Source organism: Anastrepha obliqua, chromosome 6 (assembly GCF_027943255.1).
Source record: "Anastrepha obliqua isolate idAnaObli1 chromosome 6, idAnaObli1_1.0, whole genome shotgun sequence".
Taxonomy (NCBI): Eukaryota; Metazoa; Arthropoda; class Insecta; order Diptera; family Tephritidae; genus Anastrepha; species Anastrepha obliqua.
In genome coordinates this window covers 30,914,604-30,926,081 of record NC_072897.1, presented here as the reverse complement: position 1 = coordinate 30,926,081, position 11,478 = coordinate 30,914,604, and positions in this window count along the sequence as shown.

The window sequence follows — 11,478 nt, the reverse complement described above, 5'->3', positions numbered from 1 at the left end:
ATCCGTATTTACTGAGTTGTTGGAAAACTAGACGGAGCTGCTGCTCATGTTGTTGGGTGCTGATTGATGCTATCAGTAGGTCATCGATGTAGGCGTAAACGAATTTGAGTCCAGAGTTCCGAGTTGATGAAACGCTGGAACGATTGGGCGGCGTTACGCAGCCCGAACGGCATTGAGGTAAGCTCAAATAGACCGAATGGGGTGATTACGGCAGTTTTAGGGATGTCCTCTTCTGCTACCGGTATGTGATGAAATGCGCGTCTGAGATCGACTTTGGTAAATATGTTTTTCCCTGCCAGGATCGAAGAGTAGTCATGGAGCAGAGAAATTGTGCACCGGTCCGGCGTAGTTTGCTCGTTTAATCTACGGTAGTCTCCACATGGTCTCCAATCTCCGTTCTTTTTCTTTGCCATGTGGAGGGGGCTGGCCCAAGGACTGTTCGATGGCCTCGCGTTACCCAAATCTACCATGAGTTGGAATTCTTCTTTTGCGATTTTGAGGCGTTCCGGGAATAGTTAGCGGACTCGTTGGAAGCTTGGTGGGCCGGTGGTGGGTATGAAGTGCTTGACGGAGTGTTTTGTTACCGTACGGTTTGACGGATTACCCAACAATTCCTTTAGAATGTTGCTGAATCTGTTAGTTTGCGTGAGTGTGGTAATGTTGGTGATTGATGCTGGTGCATATGAGCCGACGCTACGGTTACCTAAGTTGCGGTCAATTAAACAGCCTTGTTTCAGATCCACTATAAGCCCGTATTCGTGTAGGAGGTCTGCGCCGATTATGGGGTACGGTACGTTGGCCATACAGAATACCCAGCGAATCGGTCGACGTAGTCCTATGTTAAGAGTGAGGGGCTTATCGCCATACGTGTCGATTTTGGTGCCGTTTGCTGCCTGTAGTCGAAGCGCTCTTGGTGATAGTTTGACTGCTTGTGGAGGTGACAGAAATATCCGCGCCGGTATCGACGAGGAGTTTCATGCCTGTGTTACGATCGTAAACGAAAAGTTGACGAGGTGTTGTATCGCCGCCGGTGCTCGTCGATACTACTGGCGGCTGCTTGTGTTTCCCTTGCCTTCGACAAATGCGCAGGGTTTCGTGCATTTGTTAGCGCGTGCCCCGAACGTGCGGTGGTAGAAACATACAAGTGGTGTGGGATAGGAAGCGTTTGGCAATGGATTGCTGGCTCCACTGCTGTTATTGTTACTGCGCTCAAGGATTAACTTCTCCAGTTGCTCAGCTAGTTTGTCGACTTGTTGTTGTAGCGCATTCGTTATGACATTTCGTGATTCGGATGGGCGTCGGTCGCCCAACTCTACGCCAGATAACAGCATTTTGAAACGGCGACTCTGTGAGAGTGCAAAATGGTTCAATAGTGCATTTTTCAATGTACTATACTTATCGTTTGTAGGCGGGTTGGTTATTAAATTTTCCACGACGATTAGTGCGTCTTGATCCAAGCGAGCGATGACGGTATAATACTTGGTTGCGTCGGATGTGACTCTGCGAAGCTGAAATTGCGCCTCTACTGCAGCGAACCATAGTTGTGCCTCCTGGCTCCAGAATGGGGGTAGCTCTATGCGTTCGTACCGGTCTACGTGTGCTCTGAGATATTGGAAATCTGCCTCGGAATCTCCGTTGGATGCACCATCCTGTTCAATAGTGTCCTTTGTGTTAGCCATTTTGTTGCGCTAAAATTCTTTGTAGGGGTCACCAATTATGTGGGGACATGAATGTGCCACACATATATACATATATATATTACTATTAACTTCTTTATTCAAATAAACTATTCAAACTTTACAAACTATAAATTTAGTAATAAAAATTGCTTTGCGAGTTAATCGATTCAAGGTTCTCAAAGCTCCGGTTTCAGTTAAGAAAAATGATTATTCAAAAAGTTCTTGCGACAAAACTGCGAAACTCGTGTTGCCACATTGGATTGTTCAGTGTGTTCCCACAAACTCCCCTATAAGTAACAGTATTCGTTCACTTTATTCCCTCGTTGAGTCCTTCACTGCATAGATGGCTAAATGCGAAACTTTTTTTCTTGTGAGATCGCTGAAAAATGTGCATTTTTTATAACATTCGACAGTAATACCACACCATCGAATGGGCATTTTTTAAACAAAAATTGGGAATTTTTAGGTTCCACACCGCCATTGAGGTAGGTATATACCGCGCGGTTGCCTAGTAGCCTTATATCACCTGTATGCACATACTTATAATAAAAATAAGCACAATCAGCATAAAATACATAAGTTAAAAAATAAAAAAATATTTAAATGAAATTATTCAAAATTGAAATACAAATGCATACAAATAATAAAGTAATGAACTCGAAAATGTATAAATAAGTACATAAAATATTGCAATTTTTAATATAAGAATAAAGCTCTTTAATTTTTTACTACCTAAAAATAGTTAAGTAATAATTAAATATGTTTGCAAAATATTTCAAATTCGAATTCAATTCCCTTACCTACGCTTTTTAACCATAACATACCTACATATCTATTTACAAATTTACAGACATAAACCAACACACAGTTTTCAATAAAATTACATGTATGTACGAGTGTAACGTATTCATATGCATATGTACCTACATAAGACTAATTAAAAGTAGAAGTCGAAAAGGATATAAGAGGCTTTGGAAAATTCTAAAACTCCCATGAACTTAAATTATTACGTTTCAATTTAATTAATTTTAGGACACATAATTATAAATATTTAAGCGCGTCATTTTTCCATTAAGCAAAAACGAACTCTTTTCGTCTGTTATTTTCTGCGCCCTTTTTTTTTTTTTGGCAGCTCGCCATTTCGCCTATCAGCTGTTTAAAATCCCATAATGTGTGAATGCTGCTAAGTTTTGAAACGAGCTCATGGGCGGGCTCTCTCTGAAAATTAAAGATTTACGCATCTTATTATCTATGCTTCACTGCACTTACGATTTTGGGCTCCAGTAGGGCGACCCATGCAGCACTAGGCGAACTCACACCTTTGCTCAAACTTTGTTGTATTATTGGACTAAAATCTATAGAAGTGGCCATGAACCGATTTGATTTGGTGCGAGTGGTAATTGTTTTGTAAACAACTTAAAACACAAAGAGCGGGACAAGTCAACAATGCACTTAACGAAAGCAAGAGCCAAAAATGATATAAACAAGATTACGCCCTTCAGAGAGTGCGTGCCGTTTCACCAGTTAAGTTGTGTAGTGTTGATTTCCCTTCCCTCTTCGAAATAAATTTAGTGCTTTTTTATACTCAAAGTTTTAAGATTTTTGAGTTTGCTGCTTGTTTCTTTTTTTAATTTAAAGCAACCAAAATTGTATGTTAAAAAAATTTCTCAAAAAATTTGTTTTTTTTTTTAATTTAAAGGTACTAAAATTACAAGTTAAAATAAATTTCTATAATTCAAAAAGGCCGCTCTTGCATTTAACGGTTATGCTGACAAGATTTCAGGGCTATTGAAAATTTGTTGATTCATATTAAATTTGATGTTTTGACACTGCAAATCTAATGTTTGCTCTGTTTAAAGTTACATAAGATCATTGGATCAATTTCACTCAAGTCTTCTTAACATTTAAAAGTTTTTATTATTTTTAAAAAGCCTCCGAGTTCACCAAATACAAATTAAAGCCGTATAGAAATTATATTAAAAAAATAATGAAGAAACCATAACAATCTTTTTGAAAAAGGAGTATAATTCATAATCACATAATAAATTTGTCACGCACACAAAGTGCTTTAAGTAATGCAATAAAAAGGGTGTACGCGCCAATTATAGTTTTATACAGGAAGTGTTACCAACTTCACACTGCTTGTATCTGTAAAACAGCTCATGACGTCAACGTCAAAATTGTTCTAATGACAGTTCAATATATTGTTTATAAGCCATCAAAAGCATTTGCGTCTCAGTTTTGTTGAATTTTTTTTTCTGAGATGGAATTCAAACGTAATAGTATGATTGCGTTATATTTGGCTGTAAAATCACAACCAGCCATTGTTCGTGAGCTCAGTCCCCTCAAAGTGAATAAAATGTTTGTGTATCGCTCTATAAAACGTTACAGTGATACTGGAAGCATGGCAAAACGCTATGGAGATGGACCAAAAAAAACCGCAACAAAGCCAGAAATGGATCGGAAAGTGAAGGCTCGACTTGAACGAAATCGACGTCGAAGTGGAAGAAAAATGGCCAAACAACTGAAAATATCGCAAGACAGCATGCGACGCATATTGAAAAATGAGCTCCTGGTCAAGGCTTACAAGTTCCAAAACGCACACGATCTTTCACCCCAGCAAAAAAAAGTTCGGTGCGAAAGAGCAAAGGCGTTGTGGCGCTTGCGCGAACGTGGCGAATTTCCTAACATTGTGTTTTCTGATGAAAAAAATTTCCCAATTGAGCAGTTCATAAATACTAAAAAAAACAATAGTGTTTACTTGAACAAACGCTTATACGAGAATTTGAGCCTACGTATGGCCACTCGAAGCAAATTCCCATCGCAAGTAATGGTTTGGGCCGAGTGACCGCTGATGGACGCTCTCGAATCGTTTTTATCGAGCCTGTGGTGCGATTCACTAACACATTTTATCGATATTCGCTTTGTTATCGTTCCTTAACCACAATTTTTACGATTTTGCTATTCAGTAACCCATTTCATTACGAAAATCGACAAGACAAAATCAGCTGTTTGGTTAACCTGTCGATTATCGCGAACTCAACGACAATAATTTTGGTGTTGTTAAATCAAACGATAAAGAAGAATTAGTGATTTTAATCAAAACTGTGAAATTAGATGAAAAAAAAACTTATTTAAAAAGCGTGAGTATGGCGTTTGAGTATTTGGCTTACGATTTATCGCGTGGAGAGGAGGAAGTGAGCCCTCAAATAGTTGATTGAAGTTTGCTCCGGCATGTGGACAATCCTTTCGATTTGGATGCAGGGGAGTTCCAGAAGTTATTCCGTTTAACTCCAGACTTGACTGAGGACGTAGTTTCGCAGCTTGACAGCCATCTTAGAGGTTCCAGAATAACAGCGATTTCGACTGAAAAACAGGTAAATTTGGTAACATTCAAGCTAATTCAGTTCTAAATTCTGCCTTTATACAACTAGGTTCTAGCTGCACTGCGATTTTTTGCAACCGGGTGTTATCAACGACCCGTAGGTGAGCAATGGGGAATATCTATGAGCCAGACGTCCGTTAGCCGTAGCATTCATTGGGTAACAGCTGCAATCAACAGCTCCATGTTTTGCGCAACGGTGAGATTTCCCATGACCCAAGTGGAGCGGCAAGCGGCAAAAGAAATTTTTGCTTCAGCAACCTCCCCGTTTGTGGGAGGTACCATTGGAGCTATCGATTGCACGCACGTGTCAATTTTGGCCCCGAATCGTCATGAAGAAGCGTATGTCAACCACCACGGCTACCATTCGCTTAATGTCCAAATGGTAACAACATAATTTGTAAAGTATTCAAGAATCAAGATTCCCTTTTAATGTTTTACAGATATGTGATCCTACACTTAAAATTTTAAACGTAAATGCCAAATTTCCGGGAGCACGGCACGATTCATACATTTGGAGTTCCTCTGCGGTGCGAATGGTTATGCAACGGAATTTTGAAATTGGAAACCATAACTTGTTTTTGATTGGTAGGCTTTTTAATCTATTAATAAATATATTTAAATAAAAATAAGGGAATTAAAAATCAAAAATTCTCTGCAGGTGATTCCGAGTACCCTTTGGAGCCTTGGCTGATGACTCCTCTAACAAACCAACCGGAAGGTACTCCGAAATTCTTGTACAATGAGGCATTGTGCAAAGCTCGTAACCCAGTTGAGAGACTTTTTGGTGTTCTTAAGGCAACGTGGCGGTGCTTGTCTCAACAAAGGACACTCTTGTATGATCCAGGATTTACTGGATAAGTAGTTAACGCGTGCTCAGTTTTACATAATATTCGTTTAAGAGAAGGAATATACCAGACCGAAAATGAGTTCACAGAGCCCAGAACAAACGACATTTTTGTAAACCAAGATGCACCATCCTCAACAGCAAAGCGCATCCAAGACCGACTGATTGCTAATTTTTTTACTTAAATACTATTTTCACTCATAATCATTCCGCATGCATATCTATGTGAACACTCGGGTATAAAAAGTTAAAACATTTTTATATTTATTGTTAAAACGTTTTATTGAACAAAATTACATGCAGATTCAATAAAAACAATTCAGTCTTTAACTTCAGTTTACATACAGTTTTAGGTTACAGGCACATAAATCTATTTATGTATATAGGTATGCATAAGCGTATGTACACATGGTTTATAAATTCAAAGGTCAGTCTATTTGTAAAAACGAAAACAATACATTCTAATTCATTTAATTAATGTTACTTAACATTACCACAGCATGTTTACTTATAAAATTCAAATAAAAAGTAACTTCAGGTACTAAAAATTCAAAGGTCAGTCTATTTGTAAAAACGAAAACAATACATTCTAATTCATTTAATTAATGTTATATTACTTAACATTACCACAGCATGTTTACTTATAAAATTCAAATAAAAAGTAACTTCAGGTACTAAAATAAACATTATGTATATATGCACATAAAAAGGAACTGCGGAATTGGTTTCTAATCTACATACGGTAGATTGCATTCGTTAGATTGTTGAATGCTTCTGCGGTAGCGCTTAATGCATTCCCCAATACGGCTATTGCCTCCGCCATCATTTTATTAGCCTGAGCAATTGCAGAGCTGCTTTCGGCTAAGACCTATTAAAAAATAGCAAGAACAATTAATAAAATGCCACTTTTATGTGTTGAAAATAAATTACCTTTAAAGCATCTGCTTGTTGTTTCGCGACTTCTACTGTTTCTATACTCGACTGGGCTAGCATCTATTAAAAAACAATCAGCAATGGACAAACATAATAAAATTATTTTACATTAAGTTCAAAAGAAATTACCTTTAGTGCATCTGCCTGTTTTTCGGCTATCTCCAAAAATTTCTTCCGAGCATTACCGTCTTCTTCCATGCGCTTTCTTTTCAAGCTCGCCCGTGGTGTTCTCCTGTCTGAGATATGGGAATTACCTGACCTCAGCGTGAAATTCTCTGCCAGTGGCGTCCGTAAAGGCGACGGGGCTTCCGAAATCACCCTTTCATCTTCCACTTCGACACCCATTTGGATTACCTAAAAATTTACACACCAGTAAGTTACACTTTAAATCATACACTTCATACAGTGGAGTACCTCCTCCAGTGGAATATTTTCAGGGGTTGAATCGTGGCCCTTCATATACTCCTCCCCTATAAGAGCAGACACCCGCCTCTCGAATTCCGTTAGGGGCTCCTCACTGATAGGCCTGTTTCCAGTTAAAGCTTGTTGCCTTCGCCTATTCCGTGCTTTAATGCTGGTGCGGCTTTTTAAGTCCCGCCATACCTTTTTAGGGAAATGATTAACATCTCTCTACTTTTAAGTAATAACACAATATTTTTTTACCGTTTGCCATTGATTCACCGTCTTCACTGCTCCACCCAGACTATTTAATTTTGTTGCTAGCTCGCTCCACTTTTTGTCGCACTCGAATTTACCATGGAGGCTGTGGAACCTAGATCCTGCTAGACCCGGGACTTCTATTAGGTAGTCAAGCAGGCGATTTAGCTGCTCGGGTGTGGCACGGCTTCTTTTGGTAGCTGTCGATGTCATCCTAAAGCAATATACAAAAATTATTAATAAAACAATAAATTGAAATAAAGAGTTATTTTATTGTACTTACTTTGTACATATATTTTTGGTAAAAAACACTCACAATTGCATTTAACAGTTTGGCGTCTATGTTTTTTTGTTTCTCTTCTTCATGTTATTCGCTCATTCTGACATTTAATTTGACAAAGATGCCACTCTCTATCAGTTTGAATAAATAGAAGAAAACAGCTGTTCAGTGTTAGTTAACATAAGTTAGTGAATAGCACAATCGACAGTGCAATCGACAAATACTGAAGAGAAAAATAACAATTGTCGAATCGATAAGAGTTAGTGAATCGCACTACTGGTGTCAAAGAGAATGCGACTATTATCGGGAAAATGTTTTAGAAGCTGCCTTAGAGCTGTGGACACGCAAACATTTCGGTCGTAGACCATGGACGTTTCAACAGGACTCGGAACCGTCTCATAAAGCTCGTGTGAACCAAGAATGGTTAAAAAATCATGTTCCACACTTCATTTCGTCCACATAATGACTTTCGAATTCGCTATACGCAAATCCGATGGACTATTCTATCTGGACCATTTTGGAGAGCAAGGTGAGGACAAAAAAATATGCCAGTATGGATGCGCTGAAAAAAGCGACTTTACGAAAATGGGCCAAAATACCTCAAGATCACATTCGTGCAGCATGCAACTCATTTTTTGACCATTTCAAGGCTATATTCAAGGCAAGAGGTGGTCCTATCCAGCTAAAGTGAATTTATGTTAAGATTGTAATCATTTTTGAACAATTTTGTCTTTGAAATCAATAGAAACTAATTTCACACAAAAAAGTTATGGTGTTTTGAATAGGTAACACTTCATATCGTTCACCCTGTACATACTAGCTGCAGAGAACGTAAATTAATAGAGAAGGCGCAGTCCCGGCCCGTTCCTCATTTTGGGCTCTAACAATACACGGGTAAGAAATTCAACTCAGAAATTACTTCACCACAAGTTAACAGTAGAAAATTAATTAATATGACTGCCGGAGAGAAATGAGAGGGAGAGAGTGATACGCAAGTGTGAAAATATGTAATTTACATTAGCTTACATTTGCTCGCGTACAGAATAGATCTGTTCATTTGATATGATATGATTTGTAAGTGCATGTATGCATGTTTACAGATTTGTTCTTTTGGGGTGTTTTATAAAAATTGCGCGTAATTTTATGTATGCATGCTTATATATATTAGCATAGGACATATGTATATTAGGTTTATATGAAAATTGAGCCGAATATTGGACAAAATGTATGATTGCATTCGATTTGATTTTGATTGGATAAATGTATGTTTATATATAAAATAAAGTGAACTTTTTTTGTGTGTTCGCTAACCGGCCATGTCTTTGCACGGAATTAAACCAAACTTACACACATTGTTAAGTAGGTATTGAAGATGGTTTCCGTATAGTTTGGATGCCTATTGGTGGATAGGGCTCGAGATATAGGTCAAAACGTGGACCCGGGTAACCTTCGGATGTGTATGTACAATATGGGTATCAAATGGAAGCTGTTGGTGAATGCTTTAGTACAGAGTATTTTTTATGCCGCTCCGTGACTAGGGCCTCGAGATAGAGACCAACACGTGGACCCTAAACGTGTTTGTACAATATGGATATCAATTGGAAGCTGTTGGTGAATGCTTTAGTACAGAGTATTTTTCATGCCGCTCCGTGGCTAGGGTCTCGAGATATAGGTCAGAACGTGGACCCGGGTAACCTTCGAATGTGTATGCACAATATGGGTATCAAATGGAAGCTGTTGGTGAATGCTTTAGTTCAGAGTATTTTTCAGTCCGCTCCGTGACTAGGGTCTCGAGATAGAGACCAACACGTGGAGCCTAGAATGTGTTTGTATAATATGGCTATCAAATCGAAGCTGTTGGTGAATGCTTTAGTTCAGAGTATTTTTCATGCCGCTCCGTGACTAGGGTCTCGAAATATAGGTCAAAACGTGGACCCAGGTAACCTTTGGTTGTGTATGTACAATATGGGTATCAAATGGAAGTTGTTGGTGAATGCTTTAGTACAGAGTATTTTTCATGCCGCTCCGTGACTAGGGTCTCGAGATAGAGACCAACACGTGGACCCTAGAATGTGTTTGTACAATATGGATATCAATTGGAAGCTGTTGGTGAATGCTTTAGTACAAAGTATTTTTCATGCCGCTCCGTGACTAGGGTCTCGAGATATAGGTCAAAACGTGGACCCGGGTAACCTTCGGATGTGTATGCAAAATATGGGTATCAAATGGAAGCTGTTGGTGAGTGCCTTAGTTAAAAGTATTTTTCATGCCGCTCCGTGACTAGGGTCTCGAGATATAGGTCAAAACGTGGACCCGGGTAACCTTCGGATGTGTATGTAAAATATGGGTATCAAATGGAAGCTGTTGGTGAATGCCTTAGTTGAAAGTATTTTTCGTGCCGCTCCGTGACTAGGGTCTCGAGATAGAGACCAACACGTGGACCCGGGTAACCTGCGGATGTGTATGTACAGTATGGGTATCAAATGGAAGCTGTTGGTGAATGCTTAAGTTCAGAGTATTTTTCACGCCGCTACGTGACTAGGGTCTCGAGATAGAGACCAAAACGTGGTATTGAATAAAGAAATAAATAATATGAGAATGAAGAAATAAGTAATATGAAAACCATATATTTTCTGTTCTAAGCCATATCTATTCTATTTTAGTGTGCCTAGCGAAGCGGGCCGGGTTTGCTAGTATATGTATATGAAAATTGCGCCAAATATTGAAAAGCTCTTATGATTGCATGTAACCAATTGCACTTTGGTTTGAATTTTAATTCGAAAAGAAAGGCAATTGTGAGTGCACGTGCGCGGTGGAGTAAACATGTTGAAATTATTAATCACTAATTAAGAAAACAAAAAAATGCCTAAAACTTGAAAATGTCGTGTTCGGGAGTGTAAGAGTGAACAAAACGTTCGTTGTTTTGCATTTCCGAAAAATCGAAAATTATCAAATTTGTGGAAAGAGAATTTACGGATCTCATTTTGAGGAGGCATTCAACATTTTGAGGAGGATGCGGTGGGTCTAAAGTATCCTAAGAATGGAGCGGTTCCAATTCTAAACTTGGGTAAGTAAATTAATTTATTATTATGTCTCCATATATGTATGTATAGTGAAGAAACAATAAACGGAGTTACCGTTAATATTACAATATTATTATTTGTTAAAAATCTGTGAATAATTTTTTAAATATTTAATATTTAAAGAATCGGGTTTAGATTAATGCCGTATGGACAATTTTAGGCTAAGTATTATATAATGATTTATTTAATGAAACTTGGTTGAGATGTTAGGGAGTGGTTCATGAACAACTTTTATAACTTGCAATATTTACACACATTATAACACACTTGTACATTGGCACAATATAATACATATAGTATTTCGTTTTAAATTTCACTTCAATTCATAAAATATTATATATGGTCACATCAAGGGCTATTATTCTACAAAGTGTTGAATACATATAACATCTACCATCCATATTCATGTGGGCAGAAACATGCTATAAAAAATTCAAGAGCAAATAGACAAATATACTATATGTATGCAAAAATCTCATCTAAACCCTATGCGTTTACATATACATATGTATGTATGTATGCATATATGAATACCTATGTTGGGACAATGTATGTACGTAAATGTTTCTATTCTGAGCAAAACAATGCATATCCGTATATACATATGTAGGTATTTT